This window comes from Cherax quadricarinatus, chromosome 22 (genome assembly GCF_038502225.1).
Source record: "Cherax quadricarinatus isolate ZL_2023a chromosome 22, ASM3850222v1, whole genome shotgun sequence".
NCBI lineage: Eukaryota > Metazoa > Arthropoda > Malacostraca > Decapoda > Parastacidae > Cherax > Cherax quadricarinatus.
This window is the reverse complement of record NC_091313.1, coordinates 33,065,199-33,081,140: the sequence shown is the minus strand read 5'-3', so window position 1 is coordinate 33,081,140 and position 15,942 is coordinate 33,065,199. Positions and strand designations below refer to the sequence as shown.

General features: G+C 36.8%; 4 non-coding genes across 4 annotated transcripts; 1 reads left to right on the top strand and 3 right to left on the bottom strand.

Moving 5' to 3' along the window:
* Positions 1-5,856: 5,856 nt before the first annotated feature.
* On the bottom strand, positions 5,857-5,946 carry TRNAI-UAU (transfer RNA isoleucine (anticodon UAU)). The gene is given in 2 exon segments: positions 5,857-5,892; positions 5,909-5,946. It is a non-coding gene; the product is annotated as a tRNA-Ile (tRNA).
* Positions 5,947-7,425: 1,479 nt separating this feature from the next.
* TRNAI-UAU (transfer RNA isoleucine (anticodon UAU)) lies at positions 7,426-7,515 on the top strand. Its single transcript is given in 2 exon segments — positions 7,426-7,463; positions 7,480-7,515. It is a non-coding gene; the product is annotated as a tRNA-Ile (tRNA).
* Positions 7,516-9,860: 2,345 nt separating this feature from the next.
* TRNAI-UAU (transfer RNA isoleucine (anticodon UAU)) lies at positions 9,861-9,950 on the bottom strand. Its single transcript is given in 2 exon segments — positions 9,861-9,896; positions 9,913-9,950. It is a non-coding gene; the product is annotated as a tRNA-Ile (tRNA).
* Positions 9,951-12,044: 2,094 nt separating this feature from the next.
* TRNAI-UAU (transfer RNA isoleucine (anticodon UAU)) lies at positions 12,045-12,134 on the bottom strand. The gene is given in 2 exon segments: positions 12,045-12,080; positions 12,097-12,134. It is a non-coding gene; the product is annotated as a tRNA-Ile (tRNA).
* Positions 12,135-15,942: the final 3,808 nt, after the last annotated feature.

Below are 15,942 nucleotides of genomic sequence, written 5' to 3'. Positions count from 1 at the left end.
ATATAAAAATGATATATCTAAACAATATCATCAAATTAAAAATATAACTGAAATTCACGAAGAAACATACCAATATTGCAAAATCTAAGCAAACATTCTAGCCAAAAATTATTTCCTCACTCATGAAATACATAATTGGGTGAACAACTAAGCAAATTAAATAGATGTATATAGCTTTTCACACAAAGACGCATTTTGTGAGCATAAAACCTTTTGCTAGAATATACGTTAGCTTAGATTTTGTAATATTGCTAGATTTATCTGTGTACTTTAGTTATATTTTAAATTTGATGACTATTTAAATAGATTTTTTTCAATTTGATATAAACCAGCTATTCTGTCTGATAATAGTTCTTAACTGTTTTTGCACTGATTATATATATATATATATATATATATATATATATATATATATATATATATATATATATATATATATATATATATATATATATATATATATATATATATATATATATATATATATATATATATATATATATATATATATATATATATATATATATATATATATATATATATATATATATATATATATATATATATATATATATATATATATATATATATATATATATATATATATATATATATATATATATATATATATATATATATATATATATATATATATATATATATATATGTATATAGGCTTTCGCTTGAAATACTGGAAAGGGTAAACTCCAAGGAAATCCTCCAAAAAAATTTCTCAATAATATATACCTTAAAGATATGCTTCCACACGCATGATCAAAGGATAAATTGCAAGGGCATCATGAATATACACTACGGTGTTAAATTGCAAGAATATAATTCAAGGCTAAATCAGAGATAACCTATAAGGACATATTGTAACAAATATTTCACTAAGAATTTTTTAGGAAATTTAACTGGTGGCGGAAGTTACTTGGCTCCCTTAAGTTTCATCTTCTCTTTGATGCTAATTATTTAGGAGAGGAGAAAAGGGATAGCTCTACCGCAAGAACTAGGAGCAGCTGGGAGTACATGCGAGGTGCTGGGAGCAAATGTGAGGTGACAGGTGTAAATTTTAGGGTACTAGGAATAGACAAGATGAGATGGAGAGGATATGAGAGATTCCATATTTTTAATTTTGGCAAGATTTCGGATCTCATTTCTGCTCTCTCCTAAATGTGACCAACGAAATTTGACAACCTGCCTTCCGACACGACTGAGAAAGAATGGAAATGATTTGAAGCAACTCATTTCGTCTATTCAGAAACTCAGGAGACGGTGATTAAGCAGGTCATCCTGAGACTATCACGGCGTCAGCAGAAGCACCGCCAACTGGGACCCAGTGATCTGATTAGAAGATATATCATGAACTGCGATCCATGATATGGTTTGGGCACAGACTGTGCATAAAACAAATAGATGTAATACGGAAACACAAGAGAGCGTTGATAAAAGGATAACGTTAGAATAATGAACAATATTTATTCATTCTCCTTTTTTCCCTAAAGCTTATCCTCCTCCTCAACCTACTCGTCATATTCTTCACTTCCTGTCCCTTTCCCTCAACGAAACTCACCCGGACAGAGAACTGAAATAAAAACTTAGTCCTTTGCCAGCCCTAATTGGTCCATAGACAGACAAAGCTACCTTCCCTTTCATAATAGGAGCTCCCTGCCTAGCCGAAAGGAAATTTTAATCTTTCGGATAGAGTATCAATAAACGAGAAGGCAATCTTCAAAGAATTCCAAACGAGGGTAGAGTTTTTTTGATCTAGCAGCAGGAAATCAATACACTTTCCTTTCCCTATAAAAACACACAAAAATTATCCTTTGATAAAGTTTCCTTTGCGCCAGCTTCTGGACTGGATTAATCTGATTAGGATATTTCTGTCGCATCCGGTAAATTTATGCAAAATGCCAGACCTTATTAGAATTTCAATGAGGAATTCCTTGCCATATTTCTATTTTTTTAAGCTCACAAGATTAAATCATCTCTTTCCTTTCCATATCATCCTCTCTTCGCTGCTTATTTATACCCTCCATCTCATCATTCCTTCATACATCTTTCCGTTCCTTTTTCTGAGCATTATCCTCACTTTACATATTCTGCTCTTAGTGTATTTTTACTGTGTACTTGGATCGTTCATCTAGTGATTCTTAACACAAATACATATAATCTTCGTCTTGAGTATTGCTTGAACTACTCCTTCGAAATCTTTCCTTTTTGTCATGTTAAAACTTATACAAAGGTCTAACTCCCAATCGTGATTATTTAGGTTCGATTTTCTAACCACTTAGTAAAGGGGCTTCTGCACAGCTTCACTGGCTAATGCGAATCTTCAACATGAAAGCAACACAGCTTCACTGACTGGTATGAAATTTGTAAAACGGAAGCAACATAGCAACACTGGTACAATAAATGGCGCAGAGCCTAGATAACGGATAAACAAACTGAAATTTATTTTACCTACGTTTCATATTTATCTTGATCTAAGATACAAATATTGCAGAATAATTGTATATTTATGTTGAAGCTACCCATAGGAGTGAATGGAGACAAATGGTTTTTAATACTTGACGTGCTGTTGGAGTGTGAGCAAAGTAACATTTATGAAGGGGTTCAGGGAAACCGGCAGGCCGGACTTGAGTCCTGGAGATGGGAAGTACAGTGCCTGCACTCTGAAGGAGGGGTGTTAATGTTGCAGTTTAAAAACTGTAGTGTAAAGCACCCTTCTGGCAAGACAGTGATGGAGTGAATGATGGTGAAAGTTTTTCTTTTTCGGGCCACCCTGCCTTGGTGGGAATCGGCCAATGTGATAATTAAAAAAAAAAAATAATAATAATAATAATAATAATAATAATAATAATAATGTGTGTTTGCTTGTTCTTTATCATCGACCAATACCACTAGAAACTTGTATAATTCTTTTCTTCCTCACGGTTTGCCACATTTTCCCTTGTTATTAGTCGCAGGATTTAGAAGCAAGAATATGGCGAAGAAATTGTTAAGAAAAATAAGGCTGGAAGATAAATATTCGAAATGAGAAATATTAGAGAGAAGAAATGACAGAGAAAGAGGAAAGGGAAAGAAATGGGAAGAGGTAAGAGAAAGAGGAAGCTATCGGGAGAAAAAGATTTTTTCCCGAGTGGGGAAAATATGGCAGTAGCTGAGAGGAAGATAAAAAAAAGGGAGAGAGAGAGACGAGAGGTGGGAAAATAAAAGTTAAACAAGGATGACAATCCAGAGACGTGGAAGATGGGTAAATGATACACACACACACACACAAACACACACACACACACACACACACACACACACACACACACACACACACACACACACACACACACACACACACACACTCACATATATATATATATATATATATATATATATATATATATATATATAATTAGTATAGAGAGTACATGGCAAAGCCATTAGACAGAATATATTTTGGTCTACATCGAGGCTTACCAGTGATAATTTGTCTGCTAGATACATCGTGTTAGGATGATCTTAAATTAAACTTTTCTTCTTACACTGTCATAAAATGGATGAAAATAATTAAAAGAGCTCATTAAATGAACATTTAGACATGATATTCCAGAGGGCGTAGAATTTAGATTTTACACTAATATTACTACTTTTGTAGTTGCTGTTTTTCCTGCTCTTTATACTTCTACAACATATTTGCCACATATATTTGTGGTAATACATAACGTACATTACCATTACAATCATGGGTTCCATCTACGTTAATTAGTAACAACAGGAACCCATCACTGGTGAATGTAAATATATTGGCGTTACATTATATTCAAGAAGATTTCTCTCGTGAATTAGATAGAAAAATGCCTTGCATTTATTCATCTTATTTTTTTCTGGCTACTCTACAGACGAACTTCATGATTTTTGTAACAAATTTTTAAAGTATGTATGGGGATAATTTTTCCTTCGCTCATCACTGACAGGCACAAGGAGAAAGATTTAGTTTATATGAACGTCACTGTACAGCTTGTCCTCATTTTACAATGTTCGCTTTCTAATTCATTAAACAGCGTCATATTATATATATTATCCTAATCATCACTCACGCTCACATCATCATCCATTCACTTCCACATCATCGCCTGCACCACCATCATTCACTTCCACATCATCGCCTGCACCACCATCATTCACTTCCACATCATCGCCTGCACCACCATCATTCACTTCCACATCATCGCCTGCACCACCATCATTCACTTCCACATCATCGCCTGCACCACCATCATTCACTTCCACATCATCGCCTGCACCACCATCATTCACTTCCACATCATCGCCTGCACCACCATCATTCACTTCCACAGCACCAATGTACATAGCCTCTTTACGCCTACTTTCTCGCATCACCAATCCTCATCACCCTCATCATCTACCACAACGCTCTCATCTCTTTCTCTTTCCTCTCCCTTCTTTTTCTTACTCTGACTCGGCCATGATGTCCTTATCTTGCGATCTTAGTTTGTACAAGAGGGGCTTTAATCATTCTTATCAGTTTCCCGTATAGAAGGCTGTGTATTTGCTGCCTTAGATGATATGTAGTGTATCTGTGGCGGCGGGCTTCCTATCTCTTATATGCAGTCCCACTAAGAGCAAGCGAACATGTTGGTAAGTAAGCTAACACCTAAATGAGTGTGTGATATTTAACAGAGTAAACAAGTGAATGAGAGAGATATTTAATAGTGAGCAAGTGAATCAGTGAGTCAGGAAACGTGAGTGAGTAAATACAGATTTTCCTTCTAGTTTTCTTATCCACATATAATTACGTTTTCATCCAACATTCTGCGGTCTACATCATCCACTTTTTTCCCTCTAACTCACCACCCACGTCTAGTTCGGTTCCCTGTCTTTCACCTCACTCTTCTCTCTCTCCCATTCCCCAGACCACCAACTCTCACTCTATAAATATCCTCTTCATATTCTTTCCTAGAGTAACTTCAACACTCTTTTCCCTCCCCAGACTAATCTATTTTCACAACCCATGGCCTCCACCCATATCCTTCCCCTCCCCCAGTACACTTTCAGATAGTCTTTGTTTCCACCTAAGACGTTGGGGGAGGGGGGAGCGTTGCGAACTAGAGATTACGAGTTGATTTATAAGACAAGGGGAATCTATCGCCTGCACCTTTGGCCACCTCCTTCCTCCCCCTTCCCCTCCCTGGTGACGATGATGATAATGATGATGATGATGAGGCTGTTTATCTCCTTCCTAAGTAATAGTTTTTGGTTAATTTATGGATACCATTACTCTTCGCACCTTCGGAAGGGAAGGTATATTTAAATAGTTGTATGTTTGTGTGAGATATTACCTGTTTGCAGCTAAAAGATGAGGACCATGCTCGTTAGGTCCCTTATTCAATATTAGCTTCTGACTTTACCTCTATGATGCGGTCTACAGGATAGTCTAACAGTCTGCTACATGTTTACAGCATGGAATGAGAGGCAGCAAGTATAAAGAAACGTGCCAATACCTCTCTTTCTGCTCAAGGTGTGGATAGAGGATATTATGGTAGGAGAGAAAATGGTTTATAGACCCAGAGCTCTCTCTATTCTTATTAATTTTCAAAGGACAAACTACTATGGATTCGGATTCAGGGTGTGGTCTATTTCTCGTGACAGAAAAGGTGAGTGATAGAGGTGAGGGCGGTGATTCACTACACGCGTAACTTCAGGTAAAACACGTGCTCCAGGTGACGTTATCACTGGAGCTTCAAGTAAAACACGTGCTCTAGATGACGTTTTCACTGGGCCTTCAGGTAAAATACGTGCTATAGGTAACATTATCACCAGAGCAACAGATAAAACACATGCTCCAGGTGAGGCTCGAACTCACAACCCCGGCATGGCTCAGACACTGTCATATAAGTACCGTGCGCTAACCGATTGCGCCACTGGAGCCACGCTCCTCCTCTCTTTCTCTTTTACATCTGTGCCGCCTGTGTGCTCTCTACCTCTGTTGCATACAGGACCAAAAATCACCTTTCACGTAGCAGTGGCGGACGACTTATTGATTATGGTTGAAGCCGAAGAAAAGCTTGAAATATGCGATGACTGAAATATTAGTTTTAATATTGTGTGTAAATTAATGGCAATAACGAAATTTTGTTTTAGATTTTTGTTGAAAATAAATGGATTAGGGAACCACCTAGCTAAGTGTTGAGTAGAGTAATCTAACTAGGGTAACTGGGGATTATTGAGACAAGGCCCATCAAAAAATAATGCACAGGTTTATTAATAAAACATTTTTCAATGGTTATCAATATTATGTGTGTTGAATTGAAAAAAAAAATTGATTTGCAAAACTTCTTCATCAGTTAAGATACCCATGTGTTAGACATGTCTTATTCAAACCATACCAGGGGCAGGGATCCCCGCCCCTGGTATGCTTGGTTTGCAGTCGTGTCATTACATCTTCGTGAGACATGTCTTATTCACTATTTTTCATTGCATTGTAAAAGGTGTTCTTGGAGCAAATACTTCCCATAAGAAAATCAGGTATGAGATAAGAAAGCGAATAAACTATCTCTCGAGTAAGAAAAACACTGAAAGAGAAGATAACGTTATGAGCCCATATATCTCAGTCATAAGGCAAGTATTGCCCACAATTGTGTACGAGACACACTTGGGATAGGGGAAACTTTTACTTTTGATAAGTTTCGCCGATGCACTGGGCTAAATTTACTAAGTCTTAGAACAAGAAAAGCGACAGGATATTATATACAGATGAGTGGAAAAGCGAATTAAATCAGAAGTCATCAGTGGTGGATAGTAGTGTTCTGAGTGGTAGTCGGCGTCATCTATTTTCAATGGGTGTCGAAGTCACCTGTTTTCTTATACCATTCAAGATAAGTTTAGCTCATGGCCTGTCGTGCTGTAGGTCGGTATGACTGTTAATTCAAAACAACGTCTTCTTGCATTGTGGTCTTCCTTAATGATGAGTTCTTCATTTGTCCAGTTTGCCTCCAGGTTTATTTTTCCACTGTGTTTATTGGAAGTATACTTATGTGCGAGGCTTCTGGTGTATTGGCTGTGGGTTGTTTCACCAGTAAGATATTATACAGCAATGTCAGTGATTTGCGAATGAAGAGAGAGACAGAGATAGTGTGAATGTGAGTGTAAGTGTGAATGTGAATATGTGTGTACTCACCTAGTTGAGGTTTCAGGGGTCGAGTCCGAGCTCCTGGCCCCGCCTCTTCACTGATCGCTACTAGGTCACTCTCCCTGAACCGTGAGCTTTATCATACCTCTGCTTAAAGCTATGTATGGATCCTGCTGTGTGTGTGTGTGAGAGAGAGAGAGAGAGAGAGAGAGAGAGAGAGAGAGAGAGAGAGAGAGAGAGAGAGAGAGTTTTACAGTGAGTGATTAAAGAAAAGTGTGGCTCCAGTGGCGCAATCGGTTAGCGCACGGTACTTATACGACAGTGTCTGAGCCATGCCGGGGTTGTGAGTTCGAGCCTCACCTGGAGCACGTATTTTACCTAAAACTCCATTGATAACGTCACCTGGAGTACGTCTTTTACCTGATGCCCCGGTAATAACGTCAACTGGAGCAGTATTTCACCTTAAACTCCAGTCATAACTGAGTACGTATTTTACCTAAAGCTCCGTTGATAACGTCACATGAAGCACGGTTTTTACTTGAAAATCCAGTGATAACGCCACCTGGAACACGTGTTTTACATGAAGTTCCAGTGATAACTTCGCATGGAACGTGCTTTGCATAATGTCCAGTGATAACGTCACCTGGAGCACGTGTTTTACATGAAGTTCCAGTGATAACTTCGCATGGAACGTGCTTTGCATAATGTCCAGTGATAACGTCACCTGGAGCATGCATTTTGCATGATTCCCAAGTTAAAAACTATGAAAGGAAAGAAACTGTAGTATTGACAAAGTGCTTTCTCCAACATGAGTCAATAATAACTACGGTAAACTTTTAATACAAAAATATAAATCATTTAAATTAAAATACAACAAAAATTTTATATCATCATACAAAAATAAAATATCCGATAGTAATTGAAAATGATCGAAATGATAAAATCATAAACCTTCTCAAAAATTTCTCTGATTCACTTAAGCGAAAAGAATACAGGTGAAGGAGCCAGTTCTTCAGAGTCAGCAGCACATCAAGTGTCTCAGTAGTTCAGTCACACACAGCAAGGATCACCTACAAATCTAAATCAGGGTTGATCCGAGGAAGGGGAGGGAAGCTCCGGTTCCTTAGATTAAGAACCCCACGTCAGCATCAAGGCACCCATCCCCTCTTCCCCAGTTTTAAAGGATATGGGTAAGAAGCGTGTACATTATTCTTATTCTACAGAAAACAGTCTCTTATGGATAAATCTTGTTGAAAGACGTTGACCAACACCCAAGTTCTATTCATCTATCGCTGTATAGCCCTTGTGGCTTAGCGCTTCTTTTTTTGATTATAATAATAATCTAATCATCTATGAGCATGTAATAAATGTTTGTGTGCTAGCTTTCCTTCAGTCTAGCCAACCTTCCCTCCCTCTCTCATTTGCTGTTATGTAATAATTTTAGAATTTTGACTTCAACACCATCGAGACTATACTATGCTGTACATAGAAAGAACGAGACCTTAGTTGAACAACTTGATCCATCTATATAGTTGTTTATGCACTACTTTTCAATATTTTATGAGAGAGTTGTACTGTTTGATTAGGTTAGTTACCAAAATAAGATTAGATAATAATAATGTTAAACATTTATTTGATCCATTTAGTCGAGCTGACGACAGGTCGTCCATTTTCGTGATATTAAATGTTGCTGTTCCTTAAATTTAGAAGCATTACATTAAACTATCTTAGTCACACTAATAATTATCCATATATTACATGCACACAACTATTAGTTTAAAGAATTAAAAAGCTTAAAAGGGGCTCTCTCAAGTGAATAAGTATAGCTGCCGCCCCTGCCAGCAATATACCCTGGGTAATCCTTGGCATTCAGACTTCATTTCTTGCTAAAATGGCACATATAACCTTTACCCTTTCTTGTGACATACGTAAATTCATTGCTGCCCTATACTTGGAACACACAAAGAAAGGGAACTAGATTTTGCTTCCATGTTTCTCACCTGGAAAAAAGTTAATGCCTAGATAATGATTACTTCTGTCGTATAAACACATTTCATATCTGAGTAAAGGGAGGGCTGAATTCTACACGAGGTGCTTGTTAATGAATTAATTAGCTTGCTTGCTGACTTTTCATTACCTCAAAAGGCGAAATATTTCAGAATATTAACAACAAAATTGCTGAATAATGCTCTGTCATTTATCGTCTATTTTTAAATATTTATCTAAATTAATACTGATAACCTGACTTAAATAATTATGTCAGGTTATCAGTAAATTAACGTCGGTTAACCAAATTTAACCAATTATAATGTACAATAACACCAATAAAACAAAATGCTGACAGTTTAGAGTTAGAGTCAACTTACGAATGTTATAGAGTCGAAATAAAGAGCCGATGTCTGCTGACATGGGTGGGTTGCGCCGTCATCATCAGTGAACTCTATTGAATATCGTACGTCTAGTCGAATGAGAGATCAGAAAGAGACTGTTATAGTCATCTTCTGAAAGAGAAAGGGTTATGGAATCTGCATAGCGCCTACGCTGGAAGGTCATTCAGCAGTAGGTCATTACTGGAGCTTCAGCTAAAATACAAGGACGTTATCACTGGAACTACAAAACACGTCTCAGGGTGACGTTATTACTGGAGCTGAAGGTAAAATACGTTCTGTAGGTCTCTAGGTAACGTTATTGCTGAAGTTTCAAGTAAAACACGTGCTCCAGGTGAGGCTCGAACTCACAACCCCGGCATGGCTCAGACACTGTCGTATAAGTACCGTGCGCTAACCGATTGCGCCACTGGAGCCACATTCCTCCAAGGATCTCACGCTCATGTTGCTTATCGTTTTACTCTCTCTCTCTCTCTCTCTCTCTCTCTCTCTCTCTCTCCTCTTCTCTTTCTCTTCTCTTTCTCTCTCTCTCTCTCTCTCTCTCTCTCTCTGTCTCTCTCTCTCTCTCTCTCTCTCTCTCTCTCTCTCTCTCTCTCTCTCTCTCTCTCTCTCTCTCTCTCTCTCTCTCTCTCACCCAAACCCATTTCTTTTGCTGAATTTATTATTACTACGATTTTGTTGAAGGTCAGGGTCAAGTTATATTAAATTTTCTCTAAATAAATGATCATACAAAAGAGAAAGCTAATTTTTCGCTAATGCATTGTTAGCGACAAATCGCAGAAAAAATACCACACATTTTCCAAATGACGTCGTTAAAGACGCAACCTGGAGTATGACTCAAGATGAACGGTAAAACGGAAGAAATGGGGTGGTTGTTTAGACCACAACCGTTTACAGAATGAATTAAAATGAAAACACATTCGCTCTTTGCTATGATTACAACACATTGTAACAGAATAATGACTATTACGTAACTTTACGTGAAGAGGGAATATACATCCTCTAAGTGATGTAAATAATAGTGAAAGTAATTGTAATGTGTTAGGTGGGAAGTAGGTGAGAATTCTTCTCATGTAAGCCATGCTTGTCGTAAAATGCCGGGAGCAAGGTGCTAGTAGCCCCTTCCCCTATATAAAAAACTAAAAGAACTAAGGAGAAAATTTCGAAGCTGGGTTGTTTGAAGGCGCTGGGGTGTAGTATGGATGGGAGGAAAGTCTTGATTGTGAATGTTATGAATGAAAAACAGCTGGCTGTCCTAGCGAAACTAAGTTAAAGGGAGGTAGGAGATTTCCAATGGGAACGTGTAAATGGAATTAGGTCTGATGTATCTCAAAAAATTAGAACTATGAAAGAAGTGTTAATATTAAATATATTACTATTATTATTACTACTACTACCGCTACTACTACTACCACCACTACTACTATTTCTAGCATAGACTAGTAGGCGTACTGTAGTCCTTACATTCTAACTTAATACATTTTACTATGCTTCTTTCATGCACTACATCAACAGAATTTTTTTTTCTGTAACATGGAAGGAAGATGACTCAAACATAGGTGAGGTAAGAGAGCATCCCCAGCAGATAAAACCATTATTAATGACACCTGAGAAGGTGTCTTTAAGGGTTCTATTTCGAGAAAACGTAAGCGGTAAACTATACTACGAAAACTTTGAACCAAAACATATCTGCAAGAGTGAAAAAAAAAGTTAAAAAAAAAAAGGTTGTAAAAAGCGAGTCATTGTTGCGCAGGATTTTTCAGTGACTTTGGCATGCAAAAAAAGTCTCCAGACAAAATATTATTATGCTGTTTTTAAGAACTCCAAGACAGCAAAACACAGGAAAAGGACAGAGACCTCAACCATGTTATTCGTTAAGGATGAGATGTTAGCCGACCTTCCTTTTTTTTCTCGAGTCTGAAGCTTGTCAGTAATGACATTTTTTTCAGCGCAGTTACTTAAATTTTTTATTTAAAAGTTAGACTTACCGGGTGTGTCCTTCCCTTTGAAAACACGTACTTACAAGTGTCAACGATTGACCAAATTTCGCTAGATAGATTTTTGATAGAGCTAATTAAAGCATTTCACTTTTTACATTTAATTTTTATTTTCACAGTTTAAAATTTTTTCGAGAAATATAAACATAATTTTTTCGATAATGACCTTACAATAATCCTTACTGCAGTCCTAGAGGATACATGACATCCTCTTTAGAGGCGTAACATTCAATACGCCATCTTGTTTCTCATTACAGTAAAATGAGAAAACACTAATGAGAGGCATCAAGTTGAGGTTGATTTGTTAGTCAGAGACCACCCGACACTGCTCTTCATTCTAAGACAATCAGTGAAATAGTACATGCCTTATGACAGGTGCGACAAACAAAAACCGCTGCTTTTAGTGTGGTAACAGTGTTTCATGTTGCGAGCCTCGGTTTCATCGTCTGCTGCTTACCAATGTTGGGCTCTGCTGTGTGCGTATACCATCACTGGAGCTTCCAGTAAAACAAATGCTCCAGGTGAGGCTCGAACTCACAACCCCGGCATGGCTCAGACACTGTCGTATAAGTACCGTGCGCTAACCGATTGCGCCACTGGAGCTTCAATGTTCTTTGGTCGTCTTCCCTTCTTCCCTCCTCTATTCCTCCTTTCCTTCACTTCTCTCTCAGACTCGCTCCATGCCTTCTTTCCCAGCTCTACTTCTCGCTTGCACTCAAATCAAAAAGTTTATAATACGTGGAATGATGGTGGAAAAAAACTATCGAATCTGACAAGATTAATTTTTCTTTGAAAGTCAGGGTCACTATTTTACAAAAACAAGTCAAATCGAAGACAAAAACGTAATTAATTTTCATAAGGCAGTTTTACATTCATTTTCTAAAATGTCGGAGATAAAACTTATTAGACAAAATGTAGATTGTTCACCAAAACAGCTGTTGATATTTAAAATGATACAGCATAGCATTCTACACGATATCTACGATGTAACAGCAGATCGAGTAAAGCGTGACTTTAGACGATGGTGGGTCACTTACGAAGCAATAAGAACTAGAACCATGAATATGGCGAAGCATTCCAAAGCAAGAAGTGTATCACTGTAACCGAAGGCAAACTGATTCATGAATAGATATGAAAATAAATAACCCGACAAGACGAACGGCTTTTTTCAAAACTGCATGAAGAATTTCGGGAAAGGTTCCCTAGATACGAGAGTAGAAATCTGCACAAAGGCCAAAAAGACCTTCAAAATTAAATTTTTAAAGAACTTTTGTCACTAAAGGAGTTAAAAGTTATTTTGTTTAATGATGTGTTGCACAATGCTTAATGTATGGAGACAGAAATATGGTCAGAGAGGAAGTAGCGTAAATGTTACACTACTGAGAAAAATATAGGCTGTAAGATGCACGGAAACAGTAAAAGCTTGGACGAAGTGAAAGAACTGTTTTCTGTGTTTAATAGTATAAAAAATCGACATGTAGACGAATAAGATATGTGCAACCTCGGGCATCTTCTTTAGATTAATCAACACTGATGGGCTGAGGGACTTATCAACTCACTCTACTCCTTTGTCTTCCACCGACTCGAGTATTATTCTATTTATGAGTCTGATGAAGCTACTGGTTAGCGAACTTTCCTTACAGGTGATGCACATGCGTGTCATTCGTCTGAACAGACTGTGGGTATAAACACTCGCCAGTTACAGAAATAGAATGCGTCAGCTAACAAGGTTAAAGAGGGGAACCAAGAGCTGAATTTCAAAACCAGAGAACTCACGTAGGTAATTACATACACACTGCGTGTGTACTCAGCTTGTCGTTGAGTACACACACATAGTGTACTCAGCTCGTTGAGTACACACACGGTGTTGACGTACCTAGTTCAGCATACAAACACTCAAAGAGAGTGGGTATATCCTGAAATACATAACTGAAACCATAATCAAATTAACAGATCACCCTGGTTCTCCAGCCGACACATTCCCCTAATTAGCTTATTATTCGCAGCACACCTGTCATTGCAGTCTCTCACAGCAGATAAAAAGAACTACCGCTGTTATGTGAGGGAGGAGAATTACAATGGGAGATGATGAATGAAAAGCAAGGCAAGAAAGATAACTTCAACATGGAATATCAGTGGTATGCTGGGTTCATGGGAGGGAAGGCAAGAGGGATGTCTAGGAAGAAATTTTATTGACAGTATGGATGAAATGAACATTTGTGTGCGGACAGAATGAAATGGCAGAGTGGACAAAAGTGGTAAATTACAGAAATGGAAGGGGGAAACGGTAAAACTCGAAGGAGGAAATGGTGAAAACGAAAGAGGGAAATAATATAGATAAAATGATAAGTTGCACGCATATCATGAACAATAGAATGGGAGGAGAGGAAGTGTCATTAAGACCTGCGCACTTAAACAAGTGTTACACAAGTTGTTTCATTCACTGACTTTTATGTTACAGTCTAAGCATTTTTTCCAACATTTGGAAGCAAGATATATATATATATATATATATATATATATATATATATATATATATATATATATATATATATATATATATATATATATATATATATATATATATATATGTCGTGCCGAATATGTAAAACTGGTCAATTAGCAAGAACTCATTTAAAATTAAGTCCTTTCTAAAATTTTCTCTTATACGTTTAAAGATATATTTTTTTCATTAATGTTGATGTAAAAATTTATAATTTTGCACCAAAAACAACTTAGAAAACTTACATAACATTATTATAACAAGACCAATTTATTTTAGCCTAACCCAACTAAATATATTTTAGATTTGTTTACAATAATTTAATACTAAACAAACACAGTGAAATATATTTTTTTCGTTAGGTTCAGAATGATTTTGGCGAAATTATTGCATACACAAATTTTCACTTGCCCTATATGGCAAGATGAGCGTTGCTATTTAAGCCAAGATGGCAAGTTCTGCCTATTCGGCACGACATATATATATATATATATATATATATATATATATATATATATATATATATATATATATATATATATATATATATATATATATATATATATTATATATATATATATATATATATATATATATATATATATATATATATATATATATATATATATATATATATATATACGCTCACACCTTGAGTATGCTCCACTTTCTTGGTTTGCCTGCCCCCCCCCCTCTCATCTGCGACTGCTTGACAGAGTAGAGAACAGAGCAAGACGTCTCATCTCTCGCCTGGACCCATCCTGGATAGATCTGTCATTTCAGCAGAGCCTTCAACATAGGAGGGATGTGGGTGGCCTTACTGTTATGTACGAGGCCAATATTGTCAAAATACCACACCTGGATCCACTTCGAGGACAGCGTGAAACAAGCTTTTATGCCACAAACGGGCAGAAAGCAGCAACTTCACTCTGGCTGTACCCTTCTCCAGAACATCACTCCATCTGAGATCATACATACCCAGGATGACTCGAGTATGGAACACATTCGTACAGCATAATGATGTCAACGAGATAAAGTCAGTTGATCAAATGAAAATGCTGACCCACAGATGGCTCCAACTTCATCCTGATCCCTACTTGTATGTCTCATAACAATAAAAATGCTTTCAAATGAGCTGATGTAGGTAACAGCTCTTAGCTTGCCAATAAAGTTAGGAATCCTTAACCTGTAAATAGCTGTCAATAAAGCTAGGGATCCTTAACCTTGTCAAACCCTGTGTAAATATATATATATATATATATATATATATATATATATATATATATATATATATATATATATATATATATATATATATATTATATTTATATATATACATATATATATATATTTATAATATATATGATGGGGTCCACCTCTCGTGTAAATTGTGGGACCCACAGCCTCAGAGAAGTGGATAAAAGGCTTCAAGGAAGAATATTTGGATTTCTTCCTGAAGCCGATTGAATATTCCACTTCCCCTACCACCCCATCTTTTCATTCTTTTTTTTACCAATAGGAATATTTTATTACATAATATGGTACAGAAGATTTAAGAGATACATTGTTGATATAAAGGTGGCATATACGGTACATGTTGTTACGTGTGTATCACCGATTATAAGGCGAAAATCTCATCCAGCTCCTCAGAGCTGGGGCGTGTGTGTAGAATGTTAAATGTAGAATGTTAAAGAAGGGTAGGCATGACCGTAGAGTTTTTTCACAATAGTTTATTGTTAAATACAGAACTGTAAGATCGTAAAACGCTTAATCTATTTCGTTGGCAGTTTTTAGTTTCTTGACATGTGATAGACGGAAGTCAAGCTAGAGGATATCACAATTACTGTTACGAAATTCTGGGAATGGATGACTTTACATTTCATGTGCTCTTGTGTCAATTCGTTTCTG